This window comes from Silurus aristotelis, assembly GCF_946808225.1.
Source record: "Silurus aristotelis genome assembly, chromosome: 27".
NCBI classification, from domain to species: domain Eukaryota; kingdom Metazoa; phylum Chordata; class Actinopteri; order Siluriformes; family Siluridae; genus Silurus; species Silurus aristotelis.
In genome coordinates this window covers 9335686-9357884 of record NC_139600.1, presented here as the reverse complement: position 1 = coordinate 9357884, position 22199 = coordinate 9335686, and the positions used below count along the sequence as shown (strand labels likewise).

The 22199-nt window shown below is 37.5% G+C and overlaps 1 long non-coding RNA gene across 1 annotated transcript in view; it reads right to left on the bottom strand.

The window, feature by feature from the left end:
- LOC310721221 overlaps nt 1–22199 on the bottom strand; it is a 126404-nt gene that overhangs the window by 6987 nt on the left and 97218 nt on the right. The gene's annotated exons all lie outside the window — the stretch shown is intronic.

Here is a 22199-nt window from a genome sequence, read left to right as displayed (position 1 = left end):
TTGAAGGCAGGACAGAATGTACAGCAGGATGTAGTTGATGTCTTTAGTAAATTAGGTTTCCTGGTGGTCTAGTGGTTAGGATGCAGCGCTCTCAACGCTGCAGCCTGGGTTCGATCCCTGGCCAAGGAACCTACCCCAGCCATTAGGGTTGCACAAGCCTTAGTGCCGGTCCCAAGCCCGGATAAATGGGGAGGGTTGCGTTAGGAAGGGCATCCAGCGTAAAAACATGTGCCAAATCAAACATGCGGATGATCCGCTGTGGCGACCCCTAATGGGAGAAGCTGAAAGAAAGATCATAAACATACATCTAAAGTAAGGCCTACCACGGTTTTAATTAATGCTTCATTAAAAAATAGTTAAATACAGAAATGGGAGGACAAAGAATAATCTGTTAACTATTATATCTCTGTAATCCATCATAACAGGACCAAAAGTAACAAAGGTCATTAGATCAGTTCAGGGATGAACTGATACTCGAGGTAGACGTGTGTGTGTGTGTGTGTGTGTGTGTGTGTGTGTGTGTGTGTGTGTGTGTGTGTGTGTGTTCGTGTGTGTGTATGTGTGTGTGTGTGTGTGTGTGTGAGAGAGAGAGAAGTAGAGAAAATTGAGTAGGGTAGGGGTGGCTGAATGATCAATAGTGAGGCAATCATGGAGTGTTTTTTCGAGGTGTAGCACTTCTGACCTTGAGAGGATAGATGCTACACTGAAGGCCTGAGAGAGAAAGACTAGTGATGATTTTATCTACATTGTGGTTCAAGGGAGAGATCGTTCAAAAGTTCTATAGCAAAAAAAACACCAAGTGAGGATAGATGTGGATCACTTTGTAAACCTGAAATCCTGTCTTGCTCCTTTTTTAACCTTAGTGTTAAACACAAGCTCACCTCAGGTGCGCAAGAGAATTCCTGACTATTCAGGCATAAAAATAAAAGTTTAAACCAGGACAATACTTTAAAGGTGTTTTTTTTCACGGTTTGATATAAACATGGTATACGTGGTATCCTGGGATAATATTCATGGAAATCAAATGATTTTACTGCATAGCTTCTCTTAACACTGCTGTCATAAGATAGCAGGAGACATGTCCACCTGGATAATATTGCTAGCCAGCTATCTTATAGTTTGCTGTTTTAAATAGTGTTACTGTGTTGGTAAATTCTAACAACTTTTCATTCAAATGGATTGTGGATTCTAGGACTAAAAATGTATTGTACCTGCAATCGAGTACTGCAGCTAACATGAAACATCATTCGCAAACAGTTACCTCCAGCCAAAACAAAACTTGAACAAAACAATCAGGAAGAGATACTGAAATATAATACATTTTTATTCAAGAAGTGTATTAAAGGTCAAGTTCTTCAGTATTCATTTTTAAAATCATAAAACTGTGCTACACAATGTCTTCCAAAACATTCATACCAGCAGCTGTATTTTTTCTTCGCTCCTCTTTAGTCAGTCAATGCAGTCTGTCTTTATAATGCCCCTCTCATGTAATCAGTGTCTATGAAAGCTTTATATTTCGTCAGTCTCGTCTGTTATATCAATATCTCTTTCTTCCTCTTCCTTCACACAGCTACTCCTGCTATTGTGGTGTTATCTCTATTATTCTGTACCATTGCTTCCTCACAAGCAATTAAACCGTAATCACTCGGTGACGTGCTTAAATATCGGTCTGATCTACAGCCATTATTTGTAATCCGATAGAGCGGAGCAGCCCTCAGTCATTGTGCCGTTCCAGAATGATAGATCACGAGTCACAACAGCGACCTTAATCCTGTGCTTTTTCAGTCACGGATAATTTGAGACGCCTTCTATAATTTCGCGAGAAAACCTGACAACATGAAAGAATTTTCTTTGTTTTTGGGTTTTTGGTGTGGGTTTTTTCTTTTTCATTCCCTGTCATGCTTTGATTTCAGTCAAAGCCGAGAAGAGGATGTAGAGAAAGAAAAAAAAAGCTACTCTGAAACCTAAGCCTTGGTGTAATGATTTTTAACAAGAATGTTCTAAAAATACCAACAAGGAAAAGAGACAAAAGCACAAAGACCCCAGAGCACAGAAACCACAAAACATCTCACAGACAAGGCAAAGAATGTCCCGTAGCATATCAGTGAGCATTCCATTCACAGTACACATTAATTAAGCTTGTACTTAATAGGCAAAGCAATTAAATCCAAAAAATCTGTAACTCATTATTGTATCCCAAAAGAAAATCAGAAAAGGCAGCTCTTTAATATCTTTATACCCACTTCTAGAGGAAAAAAAGAAAAAAAAATAGAGTAAAGTTTCTTCCTGTCAGAACAGAAAAACCCATAATCTCATGTGTCTCCCGTCGAGTTTCAGTCCCACACTGTGTGCAGATTTATCAAGATGATCACCTGATCAAATGGTAGAGCCTTAAAAATAGCTTTTTTTTTGTTTAGGTCAGCAAAATTCTACATTATGAATATTCAAATTGTTTTACATACGTTATTTTATTGCTTTCAGAATATATGACATTTCAGTAGAGATTTGATTTATTTGTGTGAAATGTATTGTACTTCATTCCCGATGTGCAACAGTCCAGGTTTCAAACTGTAACAACCAGGACATCATTACTAAAAAGCCCTGCAATGACTTTGTCTCCTGTGTAATAGCACCTGGCAAGGGCCAGAAAGGCATTTAGGTTAACTATAAGTTCACCAGCTCCAACATCTTTATGTGTTTAAGATAGAATAAAATGAAGTATTTGAAAGAGATGAAGCCAATTTCAGCTACGCCATTTACCCGAGCTCTGCCACCCCTGAGGAGAGATATTGGTTATTGAGCTCAATGCTAGGAGAGTAATCATGACTCTCTCTAGAAAAGATTTAGCAGAAAATCTACAGGATTTTTTCATTAGTGCACTGTAATGCCAATGAATAGAATAAAGAAAGCCATTTCAGAATGTCTCAGTGATGGTTGTTAATTAGTTGCAATCCCACTTTTTTTCATACCAGTACAATATTTTATCAAGCTTTTGACTGAAGGATATAATAGAAGGTGTGTTTCAAAAACTGGAAGGTTGGTCATCAGGTCAGAAGGAGACATATCTAATGTATGATGTGTGTGTGTGTGTGTGTGTGTGTGTGTGTGTGTGTGTGTGTGTGTGTGTGTGTGTGTGTGTGTGTGTGTGTGGTATGAGTTGCTAGAAATTCTTCACCACTACTTTCTAGCATTACAGATTTCATCCTTTTGAAATAAGAGCCTAATTTACTCAGAAATTCAGACCTGAAAAATTGTCTTTGTTTTTGCAGATAGTCATGAAATTCTAAGAGGTTTACAATCACATTAACTGTAAGACATTCCAATTATTATTTATAAAAAAACATCATTTCAGTTATTTCGATTGTGTATTGGGATTGTCACTTATTTCAGTCATTAGTGTTTACACATAATGGTGTGAAAAACAACATCCAGAGAGCAAAAGAAATGAGTGGTGGAAAAAGTTGAAAGGAGAATGGGCAGACTGGTCTGAGCTGACAGGAACACAGTAGTAAGTTAAATAACAAACCGTCATGAAACGGAAGTGCACAGAAAAGCATCTCAAAATACACAACATGAGCCAACTAGTCTACAACATCCGATCATGGCAATATTTAATAATGCGAGCATAATACAAAAGCTTGATTCCATTTTATTTATTTGCTTAGAAAATAAAAATTCTGTTCCTCTATATTAAAGGAATACTTACATGTATTGTATTCACTGTCAATTTTACATTTGATATGATTGCTACTCTAGATGATCTCAAATAGAGAACAATGAAGAAAAGGCTCATGTGAATTGCAAGACTATGAATGTTGAACTTTCACAAGCTGAGCATACACTTCTTGGAATTCTTTCTCAGATTATACCTACCTAGGCTTATTGAATAATTTAGCCTTAAACAGTGTGCTTTTCAATTGACGTGTGCATTCAGTTATGTATCATATTTCAAAGTCTCTCCTTTGAATTGATTAGTCTGCACCAAAAACCCCTTCAATACTGGAATTGAAAGTTATAATACGCCCAGTGCTATTTTCACAACCAGGAGAGGGGGAAGTGGTAGTTACCTTAAAGTAAAATGCCAGGAAAAAAAAGTCTGGAGGTGGGAAAGAGCATAGTTATTATAAAAACGTATTGTATTATTGTAATATTGTATTAGGATTTTTCTTGCAGAAATTCTTTGGCTTTACTCTAGTTTCCTACTACTGAAGCAAAAAAACATGACAGATTAAATCAAAACCAAACGATACTAAAAAAACCCAACACAATTGAAAACTCAGATCTGATGATGGATTTTACATTCTGCCCAGCATGAGTATATCTCTTCATGCTTAATGTAGTCTCTTAAAGTGACACATCGGATGGAAAGCTTCTACTTGTAAGGCATATTATATATCACATGGCAAATTCATCTGCACAGCAGTGAAGTGAACTAAGTGTGAGGGGATTTAAATGCTTGCTGGACTGTGCATTTTAGCAGTGTGTCATGTAATAGACATTCAACATGAAAAGGGAAATAATAGAAAGTATTACTGTCAGGGATCAATGGTTGAAAATGGGACTGCACCCTTATTAGGAGAGCATGAGCTGAAATCAGACTGCCAGCTGATTGGACACAGTTCAAGCCTTGACCATTTTTCAAGCTCTTTTTAGCAAAACTGCCAAAATAAAATCCTCATGCTATGTTGGACTCTCCGCTTAAAGTTTCCTAGACATAATATTTCTGATTTGGCAAGGAAAGTGGACAGCCTGTAAAGACAGTGTTACCATTGCTTGCCTTTATAATATCAGGGCTGGATTATAATTTTTTTCTTAGTGGATTTTTATTTGTGTCTTCACAAAAGATGTTAAATTTACCTACATTTATTTGTTTTATTAATCCATTTCTTTTCTATTTTGCTGTATATATTTAGTTAGGTTAACTTACACTTTTCGCTTCCCTAAACCCCCAATTTTACATGTGATCAACCATGACCTACAGGTGTTTTATCGATGTTGTCTGTTGGATTGGGCCAGCTTCAGCTGTTCGCCACCTCATGAAGTTTTCAAATCTTAAAAAATAAGATACCGACCCTGTGAAGATACTGAGGCATGTAAAGATTGTCCCAGCTCCAGTTACCAACGTTGAACTTTAAGAAAAAACAACCTCTTTGTTAGGACCTTTCGGTTTGGCGGCACGCACCTTCGGCCATCTTGCCGTTTTTCCGACGCCACCCGGTATAAAGGGCATTAAGACTTTAGCTCAGAGCCAGAATATTTTATCGGCTTCCTAAACCCTTAGTTTATTCTTGCCACACTGACTGTTATGGTTTCTGGTTTCTGATTCTGATTCTGTTTCTGATTCTGATTCTGATTCTGATTCTGATTCTGATTCTGATTCTGATCCTTTTCCTGTTCTGCTCTGTCTCCCTTTAACCGGTTTGGACTTTGGTTTTGTTTTGGTGTTTTTGTTTTTGCTGTGCCTTTGATTTGATTTTCTTCTTTGCTAGCTTTTGGATATTGGACTGTTTGTTGGAATCTGATTTTTGTTTTTTTCTCCTGGCTCTCAAATTTTTGGACTGGTTTTCGGTTTGTGTTTCTGCTTTGCCCTTTATTGCTCTTCATTAAAACCTTTTTTTTTTTTATCATACACCTACTTGGATCCTGCATTTGGGTACTCGCTCACCCAGTCTACTTCCTGACACTCTTAATCATTACTCAAAATTAGACTCTACATATGCTGTTTCTCCATCATTGAACTTTTAAAGGCTCTGGCATGGAGGAATTGGTGTTGAATCTGTAATGATCTCAGATGCTGAGCTAATTTTAAAGTTGCTCAGAAGCACCTGGTTCCAGAACTCCAACTCACTTTATAAGACTGTACAATGTACATTACTGTATAAAGTACATTGTTTGTAATGTTTTAATGATTTATAATCACACTCTTGGTGTCACCCAATTGAGAGTGAGTTCCACTTTTGTGTCTGGTTCCTCTCAATATTTCCTTCTGATACCATCTAAGGAGGTTTTTCCTTGTCACAGTCACCACAGGTTTGTTCATCAGGGATCAATGCACATACATTTAAATATAAGGGAACTTTGTTCTATAATTCAAACATTCTGTAAAGCTGCTTTGAATCAACGTCCATTGTTAAAAGCAGTATAGAAACTTAAATTAAATTGAGCATTTAACAAATAATACAATAGCTCAGAAAATATATACCTTTGGTTTGTTTTGGTTTGATTTTAGGTTTATCTATGAATACTGCATTTGTCGTTAAAAGATCAACCAAAATGAACGTCAGCAAGCTCTAGGGGAGAAAAACAAACTACTCTGAAGCTGATAAAAGAAGAAAAATGTAGGTGTACCAACAACCATTCAAGTAAGACATCAAGAGCAGAACTATAAATCCACTAATCAGCAGGAAGAATCGGAATGCCAAACTGAATATTACAAAGAAATACACAGATGAGCCACACAAGTCCTAAAACTTTTCACTTTATGGCATTTGGCAAATGCCCTTAAGCAAGTCATCAATAATGCTGGATCATTAGGGCACAGACTAAGAATACTATCAGTCTAAAACTCTTTTGGAAGAGTAACCTTTACCAAAATTATAAAAAGGCCAGAGTCTGGAGAAAGAAAGTATCTGATTATGATCCAAAACCTGCAAGCTTATCTGGGATCATGTCAGAAATATATAATCAAATACAGGTATCATGTGTTATATAAATGAGTTGACGTTAAGATCTGTTTCAATACATTTGTTCAGCAAAAAACTGTGTGGTCTGCCACCAAAGGTGTCATGTTTTTAGTTTCTGGACATAATATCAGGAATGTAATGCTGAAATTCTGATCTCTTGTTTCATATACATCTCTGACTTCACCCAAATTGATGTGCCTAAACGTGTTCAGACTATATATAAATAAACACACTGTTCTAATACTAGATAATCCTTAAGCAAGCAGAAAAGAGTCATTATAATTACTTAATGCTGCAGTGTTTCTGTAGGGGTAAAGTCTGATTTCATATGAACACACACACACACAAATCACATAGGGAAAACAATTTAAATATATAATTAAAAACTTTATACAAACTTTAGCTAAAATATTGCACTAAAACTGTTTTGAATCTTTTATTATATTGAATCAGTGCTGACTTTTTAATTCATTAAATATCCAGCAGTGTTTACCATTTAAAAGTGTACCATATGTCTAGAGTCTTTTGCTATTCAATCGTGTTTGATAAACACTCTGGAAAACACTTGTGTTGATTATAAAGAGCATCTGGAAAATACTGTGTCTTCGATTATTTGGAGCACTCTAAAATGGCCTGGTGTCTAGAGTGTGTGTGTGTGTGTGTGTGTGTGTGTGTGTGTGTGTGTGTGTGTGTGTGTGTGTGTGTGTGTGTGTGTGTGTGTGTGTGTGTGTGTGTGTGTGCGTCTGTGTGTGTGTGTGCGTGTGTGTGTGTGTGTGCGTGTGTGTGTGTGTGTGTGTGTGTGTGTGTGTGTGTGTGTGTGTGTGTGTGTGTGTGTTTGTGTGTGCATGTGTACATCATCTCCTCCCTCTCGGCTCACTAAGCACTACCTGCCCCATCTGCTCCCCACACCTGAGGCTGTCCACCTGACAGCTAATTAATAAGCTGGTTACAAGCAGAGGGGGCAGACATATGCCATTCTAATGGCTCCCTTCTCTTCTGTTCATCTTGACCGACCAAACACCCTCACACATGGCACCATCGATGCTACACACCGTGCACTACACAGAAACACTGAGACAAGAGTCCACACTCCACCAGTCAAGGGGGAAGCATGTGATGGATTGGCTCTATTAGGAACATATGGCTTTTTAGACGATAGAGAGACGTACAATAGGGACTAATTACAATATCATCGCCGTCATTCCAGCAGCTTTACAGGTCTTTTTTTAGGGCTTAATGTAAAGTATAAATCAATATTGAGAAAAGTTAATAAAATGATATGTATACTGTTTGATCTGCATTCTGACATAAACATATAAAGACAGTTTATGGATTTTTGTAATGAAAAAAGTGATTTTAATTCATTTAAACAGTTTGGCTTAAAAACACAAAACATAGAGACATAGAGAATAGAAACAGGAAGAGAATGAATAAAAAAATTTAGATAGGTTAATCTTTAATTTATATCGGCAAATTAGTAAAATATTTCTTACATTGGATGTAAATAATCAAGTGAGAGACATTTAATAAATAAACAAAATAAAATAAGCATTATCTTTTATTGCAGAGTAGCGTGCTAAAATATAAACAGTATAAACTAATATAAACTGCTACAATGCCTTAGTGCTACAATTAGCCATGAACAGGTTCACATTCAAAAGTCCAGCAGTGAACAGTTGAATCTTGAATGTGGTTCCTCTGAAGGTTTTCTCCTCAGATAGATAGATAGATAGATAGATAGATAGATAGATAGATAGATAGATAGATAGATAGATAGATAGATAGATAGACAGACAGACAGACAGACAGACAGACAGACAGACAGACAGACAGACAGACAGACCGACCCACCCCCCCTGGAGTAGACTAAAGGGTATGGAAGGAGAAATAATGATGCATTGCATTAGTTGCAGTCAACTGCAAATTCCTAAAGGAAAGAATCAGCTGAAAAAAGAACTGAGAACCTGAACACTGCCTGGACATTCGCCAAACCAATTAGTGTCACTTCTCCAATATACACTTATATAACTGGTGCTGGTGTACATTCGTTCACTGTTTCTACTATCTATTTATTTTCCCAGTTCCTGAAATTCAACGTGGAAAATAAACATTAAAAGTGATCAGATCATAACTATATATTTTATTATATGAGGTATAAAACTTTGATTTGGACTACACACAATTGTACAGGATGTCTTAATATTCTATAACATTACAATTTCCCTTCACCGGAAGCCCAAACTTGTTTTAGCATGACAGTACCACTGTGCTTAAACTGAGTGGTGTTTTAGAAGAAAAACTCAAGGACGGGTTCTTTTCTGAATCTGGGTCCACTCAAGGTTTTTTCCTCTTGCCATCTCAGACAGTTTTTCCTTGCCGCTGTCACCACTGGCTTGCTTATTATGGATAAACTTAAAAGGAGCAAACTTAAAGCTGCTTAACTTATACATTACAATGTTATAACCTATTTATCTCTGTAAAGCTGCTTTGGGAAAATATCCATAGGCTATGCAAATAATTCTGAATTGAATTGAATTGAATTGAATTGAATTGAATTGAATTGAATTGAATTGAATTGAATTGAAAAAATGCAACTGAATTATTAAACCTATTTCTACACATTGTACTACATGTACCGTATTTTCCGGACTATAGGCCGCTACATTTTTCCCACTCTTTGAACCCCGCGGCTTAAACAACGAAGTGGCTAATTTATGCCAATTTTCCTTTTGATGCCAAAAGAAAAACTTTGTTGTGAAAGGAAGGAGGAAAACAGTGAACAATGACAATGACTTTTTTGGTCGATACAAGCCGTTTTAACGCGTATTTTTCTTGGCAAAAGCGTTACGAGTTAGTCAAAGAAACTTAGAAATGAGCATCAGAAAATAATGACATATTCCTCTGTCTTGCACACATGCAGTAATAGCGGAAAAATCCAGCGGCAGGCTATTCCCAATATACCGCTCTACTCTTAAAGTCGTAACATATTTCACCCGTTACACCGTGTAACAGACACTGTCTTTTGTTAAAGCCTGTGTAAAGTTCATTAGTTTCAGAGTAGACACCTGCGGCTTATTTATTTATGGTCAAAATAAAAATCTTTGTCAAATTCAGTGGGTGCGGCTTATATTTGGGTGCGCTTAATATTTCGGAAATTACGGTAGTTTCAAACTTGATATTTTTTTTTACTAGTAGAATAAATAAAAATAAAGCTTGAAATGTGTTACAGTATCAAAAACTGTTTGAACAATCTTATATTTGATTTATAATGAGAATGATGACACATTTCTGCATATTTCGGATATTTTCATTTGCTTAGAGCATTTGCAGTTGATTTTCTTAACAAACTACTAGTTGTAGGTAAAGTGTAGACCACCTTTACATTTTGTACACCTACGTCTTAGCTATTGAAATTGAAAATAATATTCCCTCAGCAAAATCTGTGGATTCAGTTCAGACACATACATTATTATTACTTTTAAAATTTAAGCGATATTTAAAATATACATGTTTGGCACATTACATCTAATCTATTCATCATTAGTTTACAGTAAATGTAAACTGTACATTGTTGTTTTCTCTAAACAGACAAAGTTTTAAGAAGGACCTCCAGTATTTCATTGCAATGTTTACTGTAGAAAAGCTATTATGCAGTTATTATCCTAAACCCTGTGGAGTGAAATCAGTTGTTTCTCATTTGAGTAAATCCAGCTGATCAGTTTTTTTCTCTTTCCGTCACACACACACACACACACACACACACACACACACACACACACACACACACACACACACACACACACACAGCAAGATTACATTTATAATCTTAAAGCTACAGCCAGCTATTAATGCTAAGTTAAAGATGTCAGACATCTCCTGATAGAATAAACCCATATCTGTATTCTGGTTATATGTTTGCAGGTGTTCATTGGGAATTTAGGGAATGCACTGGAGCTATTTTATGTGATAAACCTCATTTGGTTTACACTTTAAAGCATAACTGCTTGCCTTTCGTGTTTGTTGCTGCTCTTCCTGGGTTTAAAGGCATCTTCTGAGCTGTCTCTCAGCTCAGCATTGAATACTCAAGCCTGAACATTTTTGCTTAATCTAATGTTAATTATTGATGACTTATCGAGACAGGCTTTTAAAATTGCCCCATGGGGAGGTCTGCCGGCTATGGTGTGGGCTATTTAATGAGCGTCTCGGACTGGCTAAAAGGAGCCAACGTAAAAATGGAATTGCTCTATATAATGCTAAATCTGCTCTGCAAGTTGAGATGTACGCAGGCAAGATTATGATAGCTATGGTAATAAGAGAGAATAAACTGGGTATAGTGAGATTCCATATATCAGTGTCCTTGTCACATAACTTAAGTGCCCAAAGCTAGCAGGGGAGTGAGAGAAAGAGAGCAAGAGTAAAAGAAAAAGAGAAAGAGTGTGTTATAGAGGGTGGCGGTGGGGTCTGATTATACATTTTAAATCGTAGGAAAACAGAAAAATTATGTTTGTGCCATGGTTTAGTCATTATGTGCACCCATGGTGTGCACATTATTAGCATGTGAAACTCCCATAATTAAGAGTGTGTGGAATGGTCTGGAATCCTAATTCAGATCTTGCTTTGCAGGTGTTCATTGCATATTCAGGGAATGCAATGAATTACAGAGTGACTGAGAGAGAGAGAGAGAGAGAGAGAGAGAGAGAGAGAGAGAGAGAGAGAGAGAGAGAGAGAGAGAGCAAGATAGGGAGGGAGGGAGGGATGGACGGAAGGGAGGGAGAGAGAAGGGTTTAACTTCTAGCTGACTATGGCATTTACATTGGTAGTTGGATGGATGGATGGATAGATGGATGAATGGATGGATGGATGGATTTATTTATAGATGGATAATGCCTCTCAGGATGTTATTCAATCGGAAAACATAATTGATATACTGACTAAACTTTCTTTTTGGCTTCTCCCGTTAGGGGTCGCCACAGCGGACCCTCCGCACGTTTGATTTGGGACATGTTTTACGCTGGATGCCCTTCCTAACACAACCCTCCCCAATTTATCCGGGCTTGGGACCGGCACTAAGAGTGGCTGGGGATGGTTCCCTGACCGGGACTCGAACCCGGGTCGCAGCGGTGGGAGCGCTGAATCTTAACCACTAGACCACCAGGGGACTATTGATATACTGACTAAATAACTGATAATAACTAAACATAATAATACAATAGTGATATTTTAATTTCCTTACACAATAATCATGGTGTTGTAGTTTAAAATCTTACTGCAATATTCTACAAATCTACAAAGAAGTTCCTGTTTAATTGTACTTGTCCCAGAAATACATACATTATATGGGCGAATGCATTGAAACACCTTACTTTTTCCAGCTATATGTGGTTCTTCCTTAAGATCTTGCCACAAAGCTGGAGGCACACAATTGTATAGGATGTCTTTGGATACAATAGCATTACTTTTTCCCTCCTTCACTCAAACTAAGTGACCCAAACCTGCCCCAGGATGAAAATGCCCCTGTGCACAAAGCCAGTCTCATGAAGATATGATTTACATGGATAGGAAAGTATTTTATTCTGTAGTTTTTGCAAGTAGTTTAATTAATATGGCTGTCACACTGTACCACAAAATAGATGGGATTTCTTTTTTTTATATTTTGCATGGTTAATATTGTGCCATCATACTCTATATATCATTATTAGACCTAAGTAATGACAGCCTAGCACAGGATCTGGATGCTTCACTGATTTAATTGAAGGTTGTTGTCTCCAGAAGTAGCTATCCAGCAGAACTCTAGATTTAACTAATTAGGTTTCCCTCTTTGTTAAGAAGCACAGTTGATTAGTGAATTGAAGCAGCAGTGAATTCTTCTATATATATATACACACACACACCATGAGGCACATTGGGGGCAAGGGCCATATTTTTTACTTGCTGTTTCGGTAGCAGTTTTCGTTACGGGGTCGGGTTAGTCCAACGTCTATTGTCTTCCTTTTGCAGCCATGCTTGGGAAAGTCCATAGTGGTGTACTTTATCCCTCTTCCCAGATCTGTCTGTCTGTCTGTCTGTCTGTCTGTCTGTCTGTCTGTCTGTCTGTCTGTCTGTCTGTCTGTCTGTCTGTCTATCTATCTATTGAGTGAACATGAGCTGAGTAAAGATGTTATTTAGTTTTAGTTTGGATTTACACAGTACAACTTCCTTATATATAACAAAACATAATCTCACCCCTGCATGTTCTTTAGACCAGAAAAATTTCATATGTTCCTCTTGAGTGATCCTCTCTAGTTCTCTCTGCTGTTTCTGCTTATTCTGTTGCTTAAATTGGAAAACTCTGATACAACCTCTACTCTATGCCAAAGAGATACTGACCTTTATGCACCCAAAGGCAAAGACCAGACCATAATTTCCTAATCTCTCTGCTCAAGCGTTATCGGAATGCTGTGGGCTTGAAAGCAAGGTTATTTTTGTACTTTTAAAGGATTAATTTGAAAGTATGTGTTTGTGCTCATTATCGCTTTGGTAGTACTTTACATGAACTTGAACAGCAGATGATTTAAGCAATCTGAGGACAATCATGTGGTTAAATATAAAACTATATGTTAATTTTACATTTACGGGAAGTCTCCAGTGGTAGACCTTAATTCAGTACAAAACACAGGAAAATTTGTGGTAATAGCAACAATGTGACAAGATATCATAACGCACCACCCTAGTAGATTTTTTCCATGCTAGCATGTGCTGCTTTCATGTTTTAAATCACCAGTAATTTAAATTAAGTTGAAGATACATGTACATTTGGTGGCACTTATATACATTTCATATTTTCCATCTGCATTTCATCTCCTATAAGCTGACAGCCTTTTTGGTGTAACGTAATGTGGCTATTCATAATTTAAGTAAGAGCGTTCCTCTTTATTATTATCATTATTCTTAAGCTATAATTTTAATGGAGATGGGGGACTTGGACACATTTAAAGCATTTGATTATAGCATACAATCACTATTTCTAGTTTTATAAATTGCACCTTTGTGCCTCACGTTGATTAGACACTGCATTTTGCCAAGAAATTTTGCTTATTTGTTCATTTAAAGCACTCAATCATCTATAGTCTATTTGTATAAAATGTAAAATTGCCTATGGGAAAACTAAAGCACAAAAGAGATTCATGTGATTGTAAAGGCAAGAAATGGATACAAAATACCAGTAGCACAATCATAGTCAATAAAAAAAAGACAAATAAGCCCCAAAAGATGCATTCTGGGGATCCTCATGATTTCAAATAAATGTTAAATGAAGGAAGCAACCCACTCAATGCAAACTTCATCAACTGTCACTGGAACCACATTTGGAATTTTTGGCCATTGTGATCCTAAAATGGTTTTGTAATGTCAAAATACACAGAAAACCTATATTCAGGAGTAACCTGAACTAAGTACATTATTGAGAAGGAGAACATATTCTTACCCTGTTCTGAAAGGGAAGTTTGGTCTATCCTGCAATTTGTCCCTTTCTAGGAAATTACATTCGGAAACCTATTGAAGGCCAACCGTTCTGACACCACAGATCGATACAAAACCAATTCAGGTTAGTTTTGTTCACACTCCTTACTTCAGATCTTGTCACCAGCTGGGGACATGTCTGTGCAAGTCCTGAAACGACATTGCATGGTGGGAACGTAGTGTTCCTGCTTTATTGTACATTCGACCGAATAATGATAGGAAAGCATTGTGTATTGTTGACCTTTGGCAATTCTTTCCTCCACAAGCAAATGTGGATTTACTTTATATTTGAGCTATCTATCTACAAAAGATAAGCATAAGAACAGAAACAAGCTCATGGAAAAAGTTTTAACTTTAAAGTGTACTGTGGTATATTTCTACTGATCCCCCCCCCATTATCTCTATTATCCTATTTTCTATCTGTGTAAGCAGTGGCTTTGTCTATGTGTCTGCCTTTTTCTTCACCTTGAGGAAAGACAGAGGAGATACTTGCACACTATGTTTGTACACCAGCTTACACATAGTTTAACACTGGAATATATATATATATATATATATATATATATATATATATATATATATATATATATATATATATATATATATATATATTATTATAAAATGTAAGGTTCAAGGGCTATTTATGAAATTAGGCTACATAAGTAATTAATTATTATATATTAATATTATATATTAACTGTCTTTTGTATGTATATGTAAAATGCTACTAGTTATACAGTATATAGCAAAGATGCCCTTCAATACATCAGCCTGGGAGTATCCAGCTGCAAGTACAGATGGTGGTGGTAGCATGGGCATGGTTTTCAATCTCAGATGTTCAAAATAGGACCATTTGATGTTTTCTTTTTATGCAGAATTCACTTGTTTTCTACATTTACAGATTATGAAATTGTGCTACGAGAAGCTCTTCCTGTGTTTATAGCGATAGTTTAGAGACAGAAAATAACATTAATTAGCAGTAACAGTTTTTAATTAAGAAGGAAAATAGATTATTCACAAGATATTATACACAACTGTGGCCTCGTTGGGACACGCATTTTTTTTTTTCAGGTCTAGCAGACTGTCACTTCTAAACTTGGTCTATTCTGAGGATTACACTTGCTATATGCACAGAGAGAGAGAGAGAGAGAGAGAGAGAGAGAGAGAGAGAGAGAGAGAGAGAGAGAGAGAGAGAGAAAGAATGCCTGAATAGTCATATACACATAATTATTAAATAATAATCACAATGGAAGATGTGTGGAATTTTTAAAAAGGCACAAACATCTTAAGCCAATATAATTTTTTATTCTATTTAAATTTCAGTCATATGTTATGAAGATCTTTGCCAGTTGGGAGGTGCTCCTTGCTTACCTCTCTGAACTTAGCCTCTGACTGTGTGAAATTCCCTTCTGACTCCTGATTGTTTGCAGAAAAATCTTGATGCATTCCAGCTGTTTTTGCCAATGTCACTAGACATCTTTTTCATATTGTGATGGCTCTGGATTTTTAACAGATCAGCGAAAAACAGCAGTTATCTGATCAATGATATAATTTGATAGGGCTTGCTTCTTTCTTCATTGGGCTGATTTATTTATTTATCTGTTCATTTTAAGCAGATTTATCTAACCCCATATGGCTGGCATTGTTGCATTGTTCTTGGCAGACGTAATGCTGCATTATCTGTTCATATTTAATGTCGCACTTGTACTTTGCAGCAAAGACCCAGTAATGCCAGTAATAAATATGAGTTCTCTTAGTCAAAAGAAAATGAGCTACACACACGAACGCACGCACAGACCAAGCATACAAAATCGTGAATTATGAACTAACAGAATTCTCGCCAGTGAAATAATATGTAAATCCTTTTGTCCTCAAATCCATGAGAAATCAGATGGGAGCTGGCGAGAAGCAAATCTGTCAGTCTCTGATCCATGGGTTTAGCCTAAAGATGAAAGAAAGAGATGAACAAAAAGAAAAAGGGCTGTGGGAAAATTCCCCAGTATATCTGCGACTGTAATGTCTCCTAACACTTTACTAGAGAGTAACATGCTATAATTGTTACTCATTCATAACATGTATAATATTCACGTTCTCTTCCTTCCATACCCTGTACAGCAAAGGTAATAACTTATGCAGGATGTATTCTCGATCACTGAGTTCATTATTCATAACTGTTTTTTGCGATATGTATTTTTTTAAATTGTAACAAAGAACTCTTTGGTAATAGGTTGTAATAAATTGTATCTTAGTGCTAATTAACTTGCTCGTGTTTGCTAATTAGCGAGCAGAATAAAGGTATTGAATGAGGTCGTGTCAGCGCTGCAGATGGAGCACTTGTAGTAATTCTTTAAAAATATTTAAAAATAAATCATGACCTAAATGCTTGCATATAGTCTGTAAACAGAGCAATTTTTTGCTGAGTTAAAGAAGAGACTGAAAAGATCACAGTGCCTTATGGGCAAATTCTGATACATACAGTACTGGTCTACAGTTCATTGATGACTCAATATCTCCTGCCTCGAAGCAGTCTTCTAACAACCTTCACTTCAGCTATTAAATTATTGGAACAGTCCTTAAGACAGAGACTAGGATCCCTCCGAGGAGAAACTGTGTTGCGGAAGTGGATGGGTATTAGAGCAGGGCCAAGGTGATGCTGTATCTATAGTGCATCTGCTCTGTGTAAGGAATATTAATCATACTTTCACTCTCAATGCGTTTCAGCTCTTTCAGTTTATTTACTGGTGTCTAATCCTTGATCGTTATTCTCACATGTGTCTCGTAATTAGGCTAGTTTTAATTCTCATCTGTGATATGGTTTGCTCATTAGGGACTGAAATAAATCTACATCTAGTTTTGCATTGTGGCTATAAAGCCATCCTGTAGACATTGTGAAGAAATTGAGTGCAAAGACGAGCAGAATGGGCAAAATATAAAAATAATATGTATAATAATAACTTTTCTTTTTTTATTCATCATACATGTTTTGACCTGGCGGATCAGGGTGTGTGTTGGCGGAGAGTTATGGGTCGGGAAGGTCCTACAAAACTGGCTGGTCTGTATGAGTGAAATGTCTTACATTAAACAAAACACAATCATGAAAGAGTTAACTATGATCCCCAACACACACACACACACACACACACACACACACACACACATGCACGTCCTCTGTCCTGACCCACTAAAGAACGTTAGGAATAACCTACAGTACGCATCGACTATTCTTCCTTCACGACCTTTAACTAAATGTCATAACATAGCTGAGTTATTGATATTTTGCTGCATTTCTCCTTCAAACATCCTTCCATTTCTGCTAGTTCATCAATCTGAGTATGATCTAGAAATCAGGTGGGTTTGTCATGTCAACTTCATCAATTATGGATGCTGCATTATTTTTTTAAACTTCTAACCCTTGGGAAAATCAGTGCACGTATTTTTTTTATATTGTACTACAAAGCTGTGAATAAATAAACATCAATAAGTGCATTATACAGTGACGTTACGCCTATATATTAACATTAGAACGATTTACATCATGCATTAATGCCTGCACGATTTATTGGCAAAAAATAAACACGGGAGGTAATTTTGTTTTTGTTTTATTGACTGATTTCACCTTACTAGACACGATGCTCCTATAACTTAATAAAAACCTTAGGATTTGATTATGGTTTTGCTCGTTATGAATCAGCAGCAACATGTAAATGTTAAATGTTAATGTAAAAGCAATTACAATTTAGCTGCTTTTAAATATATATTCTGGGGAAAAAAGTTATAGTTAATTAAATAAGTAAAGAAAGGAATATTTATACTCTTAGACACTCAAATGAATATAGACTATGAGGCATATTATGGAACATGCTAGCCAAAAACAGACTGATATATATTTGCTTACAAGTGCTACATTTATTTATTTATTTAATTATTTTACATCAGACACGGGTTCTTTTTAGATATTGACTTAACCAAGGCTCTTCCGCTGTGTTAGTGTGTTAGAACTCTTTAATGGATTTATACTTATTGATAACCTCATTCACTTCACCATTGTTTTAAACATTTTACCCCTTCTTTAAGCCCTTTGTGGTTCGCCTTCCTAGTTCCTGCTTGGTCCAAGATGCTATTTAAAGTAGGTCCAAAATGCGAATTGATTAGCATTGATTACTGTGGACTTCTTACTGACTTCCTATCCGCCGTGTTTGTCCGTCTCTGTCTCTGTTTCTCATTCAATGCTACACACATGTTGTGGCTATTTGTTGTGTGAGCAAAGATTGAGAAAAGCTTAAAGCTGAATGGTTCAGCTGAAACCACATATTCGGACAACAGCGGAGACCGTTTGGGGATTGTTTACTGCTGCACTCTCATTTCTGTCAGAACTTTAATGCTTATAATCAAATTATAAAATAAAAGGAATTTAATTGAGTTAGATAAAGATTGATAGAACCTGTCATAAGGTCTGAGTTGGATCCATAGGGGTGGGTTTGAAGACTTCTTGCCAATTTCTCTTGACGTCTCAAGTACTTTTGTGAGAATCCCATTTTTCATACACGTATTCGCAAAAAAAAAGGTAAAACTTTGTGGCACATACAATGTGGTATCCGAAAGTTTCGAGACTGGCTCTGTTTACTAGACAGTACTTTATTTATCTTCATGTACACACTATCACATTCAGAATAGTCCCCTTGCACAGCTCAGCATCTTATTCATTTTTATCACCACATTATCTGTGTAAAGCTGCTTTGAGACAATGTTCATTGTTAAAAGCGCTATACAAATAAAAATGAATCGAAGTGAATTTAATTCAATACAGCGCTCCCAGCGTTGTTGCCACTTCTAAAATATGCCCTGAAAGTCTTCTTTTTTCAGCGATCTTCGCTATGGTGTCAATACTGCGGCCTTAAAGCTGGATCTTTATCTTCAGGAAGAGGGCAAAGTCCGCAGGAGCCAAATCTAGGAGTTGGGTGGGAGCGGAGGTGAGATCATATGGATTGTTCTCCAACATCATGCACAAGTTGTTGACTTTTCAGGGGGTTGAGCTCGTTAAAGGTCTTCCTGATCTCTTGTCTTCTTTCAGTGATGTTCTTTCACTCTTGAAGTGCGCATGCCACTCAAAGCACCACTATTGTCAAACGTCTTTGTGCCAGATTTGCACAGATTCCCTCAATTTTACGTTTGCTCTTTGTTCTAACTTTATGATAAAATCGAGACGTGGTAACGTTCGTGGTCAGAATAGCACCAGTTAGAACCACAAGCCTCGAAACTTTTTATACCATCTTGTATAGGTGTGATTAACAGGTGACTTGATGGGTGCATTGAAGGACACTCCCATATTAGGCCAGAGAACTGCTTTGTAGCTGATCAGGTGTACTGGGAGCAGGGGAACACTAATTTGTGCAGGACAGGTTTACTCCCAGGATCAAGGTTGACAAAGTTGTTTCCTTACGGCTTTTCGTACGAATTTCACAGCGTGAACAACCGTTTAACATACCGCTTTGCACGTTCCCTAAATTCGGGCGAACGCAGCACTTTACCTGTGTAACTTGATGCAGCGGGGACGTCGATGTCGGTTTGGCAAGCCAACAGTGCTCTGTTAAAGCCAGACGTTAAATAACCGTGAAACCGATCAATTCTGAAGCCGATTGATTCACGTTTGGCCGATTAAGGAAAATAAACAATGTCAGCCGTTAATCGCTGTCCGATGAAGAGAGAGAGAGAGAGAGAGAGAGAGAGAGAGAGAGAGAGAGAGAGAGAGAGAGAGAGAGAGAGAGAGAGAGAGACAGAAAAAGAGAAGATAGTGTTTGATTTGGTGAACAAAAATTAGTTTTACAATAACTTTTTTTGCAATTGATACAATGTGCAAAAAGGTAAATAAACAAGTACACTGAATATATGTATACATACTGTAAATTATGTATACATATATATTAGAAATATTAGACAAGATGTACAGTGAGATAAATATAGATACACATAAATTAAATAGTAGTGCAGACACATGTAAGGCACAATATGTGTAGAGAATGAGGGGTATATTAATACAATATGTAATATGTACATTGTATGTTTAACTGTACAGAAGTTATATACAGTGTTTATGCAGTGATCTAACGGTGTAGTGTAGAGTTCAGTAGTGTGATGGTGGATGGAAAAAAGCTGCCCCTGAAACTGCTGGTTCTGGTGCCTATGTTCTTGTATCTCCTTTTTGATGGAAGGAGCTTAAACAGATTGTGACTGTGATATGAAGAGTCCTTGAGGAAGTTGTGAGCTCTGCGCAGACGTCAGCTGTGGTGAAGGTGCGGATTTGACCACACTTTGCATTCACACACAGTGAAGACTCCATACCATACAGTGATAGAGTTGGTCAGGATGCTCTCAATGGTGCAGTGGAAAAAACTCGTTAGAATCCGGAAACAGATGAGCTTTATTAAGACTTCTCAAGAATTACAGATGTTGTTGTGCCTTCCTATCCAGAGCTGAAGTGTTCTGGTGCCAGGACAGGTCCTCAAAGATGTAAACTCCCGAGAACTTCAAGGTGGAGACCCTCTCTACCTCAGTTCCATTGGGAAGTGTCTCCTGCTGAAAGTCCACAGTCTTCATGGCGTTGAAGGTCCATGTTGTCAGGCTTCGGATCTCTTCCTTTGTAGGACGATTCGTCAACGTTGCTGATCTGGCTGACCACGGTGGTGTCCTCTGCATACTTGCTAAAGATGTTAAAGGTATGCAAAGGAGCACACTCATGGGTGAACAGGGAGTGAGTAGTGGGCTCAAAGCCCAGCCCTGTGGAATACCAGTGTTTACAATGAGGGTTGAGGATACCTGTTTGCCCAACCTAACAGACTTAGGTCTGTTGGTGAAAAAGTCCAGAAACCATCTGCAAGTGGAGGTGCATATACCCAGGTAACTGAGCTTAGTGATCAGTACAATGGGGATGACTGTATTTCACACAGATCTAAAGTCAATGGATAACATTTTGATGTAGGTGTTGTTTAAATCCAGGTGGGAGAGGGCTGAATGAAGAGCCGTGGAAACTGCATCCTCTGTCGACCTGTTTGGGCGACAGGCGGACTGGTGTGGGTCCAGTGTTGGTGGTAAGCCCACAGTGAGGTCATTAGACCCACAGTTCATCTTCAGGGATGTAGGAACCATGGTTTGGGATAGTGACAGGTTTAAAAATGTCAATCCACTCTGCTAAATGCTGAACAGACGTCCGTTGTTGAGAGTGTTAGTGGACTATAAACAAGAGTAGACCTATTCCTCGATCGAAACAAACAAAAAAGTGATTGAGTTTAAGACTAGGTTTGTAACACACCAACTGATGAAAGTACAAGCCTGCATGCACAGTCGCAGGTAGCACCGACCTTCATAAGTCAGTGTGCCAAAAGACGTGAATTATGCTATTACCACGTCTGCTATTTCATCATGGACAGCAAGTTAGAACAAAGAGCAAAAATGAAATTCTGCATGATACAGAAAGAGGACAAAGATTACAGAAGATTAGAGTAGAGATACACAGGGAGACACAAAAAGAGGAGAACCATATAGAGAGGGACGGAGATGATTGAGAGAAGGAGACAGAAAGAGAAGAGAGACAATGTGAGATACAGATAGAGAAAGACATACAGAAAGAGGTACAGTGAGATATAAACACAAGAAGAGATTGATGGAGAGAATGTGAGAGGCAGAGGTGAGACATACAGACAGAGAGACAGACAAGGAAACAAAAAGAGACACAACAAGTAAGAACCGAAGAGAAGGGAGACATACTGATAGAGCGATACAAACACTTAAAGAGAGATATAGAGAGAGAAAGAGGAAGAGGTGAGACATTCAGACAGAGAGGGAAACGTAAAGAGAGACAAAACGAGTAAGAAAGGAAGAAAGGAGAGGCATGCAGTAAGAGATACAATCACAGAAAGCGAGAGAGTGAGAGAGAGAGAGAGAGAGAGAGAGAGAGAGAGAGAGGCTCCGGCCATCAAGCGGCTCGTTAGGGGAAATGCAGGTGCACTCTCTCTCTCTCTCTCT